The following is a 7,194-nucleotide window of genomic DNA, read 5'->3' as shown; positions in this document are numbered from 1 at the left end:
TTACGTCACAGTATTTGTGCGGAACAGCTGAATAAGATCATGGACTTCTGGCTGATCAATTTTGCATATCCCCCATTTTTATTTCTCACTGATTTTAAAGTCCAAGCTCATGTATAAAAATTAAATTTTTCATTTGAAATGTTCTCACATCTGTGGGGAAATTCCTTTTACTCACACTTCAGGGACGAGTGCCTTCAGCAATCTCAAGCAGAATCAACAAGGATTTGCTGAAAGACTTCATCTGACTAAGGGGTCAGTTCCCTCTATCTATGGAAACAACAGACACAGCAAAGCATTAAGCTGCAAATGACGCTAAAATGACAACAAACTTTATTTTAGACATGAAGTTATTGTGTGTTGATATGATGTCCTTGCCATTGTTTTGATAGCAGTAGCATCATGCCTTCTGTTTATGTTAGTGCTGTGTGCTGCTTTTAACTCCTTTATTACCATATTTTCCTCAAGTGTGTTTTGAATATTCTTATTACATCAACAGTTTTGCATTATTTTTGCTGTTTTTGTCTTGTTTCTGCGCTGCTAGATAATGGTATCTCTGTTATCAAGCTACAAAAATGGCCGCACGGATTAAAGGGGAGTGCTGTTTGACCTGAAGGGGGGCAGACTGTAAAGTACCTCATTTGCATTTAAAGAGACCTCACCAAAACAAGTTGCTTTCAGATGCACCTCAGAACAGGGGTAAAAAAGGGGCCTCTGGAGCTACAATAACAAGGAATTCAGGCCAAAGCATTACAATTCCACTTTATATAGACCACAACTGAATGTTTTAAAGTGTGTTTAACATGCTTTTCCCACAAATGCAGAAAATGAAAGAAAACACCTTAATAATGAAGGAATTGGGCAGTAATTGACATAATAGGAATAAAGATGCGATAAAAGGGGAAGTCCCCGGTCATTCATAGTGTGAGCGTCAATGATAAACGGTTCAGGTAGAAGCCAAGTTGCGTTAAAAACAACCTTAATATGATGAAACAGTGCATTGCTGGTGGTGGCAGCAATACTACGACAGCAGCCATTAGTCTGCAGTACTTTCCTGAAGTGAAGAGGATCAGAGGTGCCTGGATTAGAGCTGGAAAACTGAGTACCTCCAAACCCTCGACCCTGACAAAAACAACCCATTCTGTGGAAGTTAAACCATTCATTTTTCTTTGTATGCATCCAGATATTTTCATGTTTTGTTCTATGGTGGGTGAGTTCAGTGAAGCTATATTTGTTGCCTAACTTGCTGCATTTAATGTTTACTTGCTCAGTTTATAATACCTTAGTTAACCCAGTAACTGATCTGATTGATCTAATGTTAACAACTGTTAATATACTGTATACTGTGTGTGTATTTATTTAAGATCTAGTCCGTATTTAGAAAATCCGGATGTTGTGATCGTTCTGTTTTCTGGTGGCACGGTAGGATTCATACATATTGACTCTGGTGGCACACTGCAGCACTTGTGCTCTGTCGTCTGATGAAAGCTGACTTTCTTCCCCTGGCTCGCTGTGTCTCTCAGTGACAGTGACTGAAATATATCTAAAGAAATATCTGATTCTTCCCTGCTGTCTGTGTTGCTGGCCTTTGTAGGGGGGTTCCCCTGTGAGGTCATAAAAGAATGCAATAAAATCACAAAGTTGTAGTCTGGAAATGCCTTTTTAGTAAAATTTAGGACCATATATCTCAACAACTGTTCATTTCAGTGGCATGAATTTCCTTTCAAAAATACTTTATCAATGTTTCCTTTCCATAAATGTAATTGGATTTATCATGAAAATGTGATGTCACAGGCACTTTACATGTGAAAATGAAGAATTTAAAAGCAGCATATGTCCCCTATAATATGTGGCTCTTGACTTGAAAAGAGATCCATGACTGAATGTGAGAACAGTAGAGCACTACTTACAGAGCAAAGATAAAACTTTACCGAACAATTTATTTTTCATCTCTTTCCTGACTTACGTCCTTGCTTGAACTGGACCTCTGGAGTTACTGTAATGTGATATGTGACACTAAATAAATACTCTGAACAGACTCAGAGACCAGTATATGATTCTTTAAGATTTTGTGTGTTAAATATTATTTTTTTATATTAACTCAAGTTTTAATATTATAAAGTGTAATACTTAACTTTATATACAGTATCCATAGTCTATAACCTAGGCTACACCAGGTCAGCAGTCCATCACAGGGACAGTACATTTTACGGCGCTGTGGAATCATTTGCAGTAATAAACCAGTATTATTAACTTCACATGTTTTTCCTGGTTTCTCAGAATCTTAACTGGCACTTTCTTTTTAGACAATTCCTTAATCTGGAAAACTCTCCACTGCTTGTCTCCATAATCCAAAAGTGACAGTAACAATTTGTCAGCTGTGCTCATCTATAGAAGTTACGTTTGTGTCCTGTTCTAGTTTCTCTAGTATCTTTATACAACAAACTGATAACTGAACTGCAGACACACCACCCACTGACAACAGGCTGAACTGTCAAAAAACAGTAGTCAAGATGCACTAGCATCAACCCACTAACTACATACCCATGGCAGTTTCTGCAGCAGCGACAGCCACATTATCACAAAGCCAAGAAAACCCACCGGCAGTTACAGAGTCATAGTCACCCAGCCTCACTGTTGATTTCAATACAACAGTTTGTCTCCAAACATCAGCAGTAGAAAACCCAGTTGCATGTGTGATGCAGTTGGATTGGTCATATACAATATTTGTTATTCATTTAGATTTCATTTTTTATGTATTGATTAGAGAGATTTTCCACTTGATGTAGAAAGAAAAATCATAATTTATTCTAGAACATTTCTGTGATGTTGTGGGGCTATCGTGGTTGACATGCCTCTTCAACAATGCGTGGCGGTCCGGGACAGTGCCTCTGGACTGACACACCGGGGTGGTGGTCCCCCTTCATAAGAAGGGTGACCGAAGGGTGTGTTCCAACTAAAGGGGGATCACATGCCTCAGCCTCCCTGGTAAGGCCTACGCCAGGGTATTGGAGAGAAGAGTCCGGCTGATAGTCGAACCTTGGCTTCAGGAGGAGCAGTGTGGTTTCCGTCCCGGCCGTGGAACACTGGACCAGCTCTATACCCTCTACAGGGTACTTGAGGGTTCATGGGAGTTTGCCCAACCAGTCCACGTGTTTTGTGGACCTGGAGACTGTGTCTCTCATGGTGCCCTGTGGGAGGGTGCTCCAGGAGTACAGAGTCGGGGGCCCTTTATTAGGGGCCATTCAGTCTCTGTACAAGCAGAGCAGGAGTTTGGTCCACATTGCTGGCACTAAGTCAGATCTGTTCCCGGTGCATGTTGGAACTTCAGCAGGGCTGCCCTTTGTTACCGATCCTGTTCATAACTATTAAAAGAAAGGGGGGAGGGGGTCTGGTTTGGTGACCAGTGGATTTCGTCTTTTCTTTTTGCAGATAACGTGATGCTGCTGGCCCCTCTCTAGCCAAGACTTACAGCATGCACTGGGGTGGTTCGCAGCCGAGTGTGAAGTGGCGGGGATGAAGATCAGCTCCTCCAAGTCAGAGGCCATAGTTCTCGACCGGAAAAGGGTGGCTTGTCCTCTTCAGGTTGGAGGGAACTTCCTGCCTCAAGTGGAGGAGCTGTGCCGGTCCGTTGTGGTGAGGAAAGAGCTGAGCCGAAAAGCAAAGCTCTCGATTTACCAGTCGATCTACGTTCCTACCCTCAACTATGGCCATGGACTTTGGGTAATGACTAAAAGAACGAGATCCCGGATACAAGCCACTGAAATGAGATTCCTCCATAGGGTGGCCTTTAGAGATGGGGTGAGGAGCTCGGCCATCCGGGAGGAGCTTGGAGTAGAGCCGCTGCTCCTCTACATCGGGACGAGCTAGTTGAGGTGGCTCAGGCCTCTATACCGGATGCCTCCTGGATGCCTCCATTGGGAGGTGTTCCAGGGACTTCTCACCGGGAGGAGGTCCAGGGGACAGCCCAGGACACGCTGGAGGGACTATGTCTCTCAGCTGGCCTGGGAACACCTTGGGCTCCCCACAGAGGAGCTGGAGGAGGTGTCTGGGGAGAGGGACGTCTGGGTGTCTCTAATGAGTCTGCTGCCCCCGCAAACCGGTCCCGTATAAAGCGGAAGATGCCGAGTTATTTATCATGGAAAAAGAGGGAGGTAACAATTTGAAGAGGTTGCCAGTCTATCACCAGGAAAACACAGAGGCGAAAATATTTTGCATGCTTCCTCCATGTTGTGAAGGAATATTGTTAGCCACTGTTCTGCTACACAGTCCATTATAGGCTTCCAAATATTTTATTGATATTTAATGTTGCTGTTTTAACTTCATCCTTTTTAACGTTATTTTTATGTTAAATCTAAAGAGAAGCACAACTATTTGGACCTCAAGGTACAGAGTGATTCATTGTTAATCGTTTTTGACAGTGATATGCTTTTTAACAGATCAGACATTGCTAATTGGTTTTGATCTAATGTTTGCTTATGTTCTCTCTCTGTGGTTTAGTTTGTAGAAAGGGTCATAACACTGCAAGATACTGCAAATATGAACTGTATATATTAAAAAGTGGTGTTTCTCTGGGAGGTCTTCCTAGACTTAGCATGAAGGCATTTAAGGTGCTCTTCTGGATGGGATAGGTCTGGACTCTAAGAATCAAATAGACTCCCCCTTGCATCTTTCTGCAGAGGGGCCTAACACACAAAAAAAGAAACAGGTCAAAAACAAAATCTACATTCATACAGCCATACACCAACAACCCAATTGGTTAGAATTGCCCACAGGTCAATCATTCTATTATATTAAATTCCTTTCAATCAAGCCCAGTTGAATTAAGTTATGACCTAATTTCAGCAAATGCAGTCAGAATTATTTAAATTTTATGATTTAAAAAAATTGTTTACTTACCAAAAAACTGATTACAATTAATTTTCACATCACATCTGAGTAATATTTTTGTTTCTCCCATTACCATCCCTGGTCTGATTTATGCATTGTCAGTTTATTGGCAGAATACAAGAAGAACACTGAAAAGCAAGTTTTAAAGCAACACTGATCAGTTTGTTTCCAATTTACCATTCACATTCTGAGGACCTTTTAATGCCCAGTAGTTTTTTTTTTTTACTTTAGGTACTCGTACTCGTACTCGTCGTCTTCCGCGACCGGGTCGCGGGGGCAGCAGACTCAGGAGAGACGCCCAGACGTCCCTCTCCCCAGACACCTCCTCCAGCTCCTCCAGGGGGAGCCCAAGGCGTTCCCAGGCCAGCCGAGAGACATAGTCCCTCCAGCGTGTCCTGGGCCGTCCCCTGGGCCTCCTCCCGGTGGGACGTGCCTGGAACATCTCCCGAGGAAGGCGTCCAGGAGGCATCCGGTATAGATGCCCGAGCCACCTCAACTGGCTCCTCTCGATGTGGAGGAGCAGCGGCTCTACTCCGAGCCCCTCCCGGATGGCTGAGCTCCTCACCCTATCTCTAAGGGAGTGCCCGGCCACCCTATGGAGGAAGCTCATTTCAGCCGCTTGTATCCGGGATCTCGTTCTTTTGGTCATGACCCAAAGTTCATGGCCATAGGTGAGGGTAGGAACGTAGACCGACCGGTAAATTGAGAGCTTTGCTTTTCGGCTCAGCTCTCTCTTCACCACAATGGACCGGCACAGCGCCCCCATTACTGTGGCAGCTGCACCGATCCGTCTGTCGATCTCCCGCTCCATTCTTCCCTCACTCGTGAACAAGACCCCGAGATACTTAAACTCCTCCACTTGAGGCAGGAACTCCCCTCCAACCTGAAGAGGACAAGCCACCCTTTTCCGGTCGAGTACCATGGCCTCGGACTTGGAGGAGCTGATCCTCATCCCAGCCGCTTCACACTCGGTGTGTGAAAGAAATCTGCTTGGCACATCAGGATCATACCTGATGGTTGTCTTTGAATATTGGTAGTTCATACTTTGTCTTTGCCCACAGTGATGTCGTCCAGAGAAGATTCATTTGGGATGCAGCTGATGTGGCTATAAAGAATACTAGAGATGACAACTCGAACATGAGATATTCACATAAATAAAACTCAAACTGATGCATTGTATTTTACATGCAATGCCCACAGTGTATTTGTATGTTTGTGTGTGTGTGTGTGTGTGTGTGTGTGTGTGCGTGTGTGTGTGTGTGTGTGTGTGTGTGCGTGTGTGTGTGTGTGTGTGCGTGTGTGTGTGTGTGTAGGAAGAATGGAGGGAGGGGTTCTAGGTCCCCCGATGGTAGAAAAAAATAAAGAAAATATGAATGAATCATTCTCTCACTCATGTTTTCTGCGGCATAGCTAGATTTTAGTGGACACCAGTCATGCATACATTTATGTGGGGCAGGGTGGTTACATGTCAGTGGAAGAGATCCCCCAAAGACGAAAAACGAGCAAATAAAGTGAGAGAGTATATGAGACTTATTTATAAGCTGAAGTCTCACTAGGTGATACTGCTGTATCACCTTACTGCTGTTCAGCAGCACTTCAGGTACAATTTAAGAGCATAAAACACACCTGTACGCTATGCTTTTAAAATACTGTGTGCCTCACTCATGACAATCTGTATGCAATTAACTTTACAAGTATAGATTATTCAAAATGTTACTTTTATTTTGCAGACCAGCTAGAAGTATTGAGAAAGAAAGAGAGAGAGAGATCGTGAAGGACAAGAACAGTGATGGCACTGAAGTCAAGAGAAGCCATTTCATTATTTTTTCTGCCCTAATCCAAGGATTTGGATTTTATATTTTCAGTACAACCTTTATCAGAGAATCCTAGTCAAAGAATAGGTCCAAATGATTTGTAGTATACTAAGATTAATTGTCATATCCCTAGTGAGTTTAGTGTGCTCAATTTATCTCAGTGTTAGTGGTTTGCGTTAATTTGCTGGTGGTGGCCTGGGATGGTATCACATTCCACCTGGTTAGGCTGTCCACCCTAGTGCAATGTTTATCTCGGGTCAGTGACAAGCTCGACAGCAATTTTCTGGTTTTTAGCACAGATAATACAGAGACCCTGATAACTGATCCTAGCTAAAATCAATCATACAGTTGCTTCTTTTTGCCCAGCAACTAAATCCACAGTAAGAAATCTAGTAATATTTGACACTTCATTGGGCTTTGATTATGAACACAGCAGCCTGAGTTAAATCCAATATATTTTTTGTATCACCTCAGTCTTACACTCTCACACAGT

Source organism: Girardinichthys multiradiatus, chromosome 3 (genome assembly GCF_021462225.1).
Source record: "Girardinichthys multiradiatus isolate DD_20200921_A chromosome 3, DD_fGirMul_XY1, whole genome shotgun sequence".
Taxonomy (NCBI): domain Eukaryota; kingdom Metazoa; phylum Chordata; class Actinopteri; order Cyprinodontiformes; family Goodeidae; genus Girardinichthys; species Girardinichthys multiradiatus.
The sequence above is the reverse complement of the archived record's forward strand: the minus strand, read 5'-3'. Positions refer to the sequence as shown.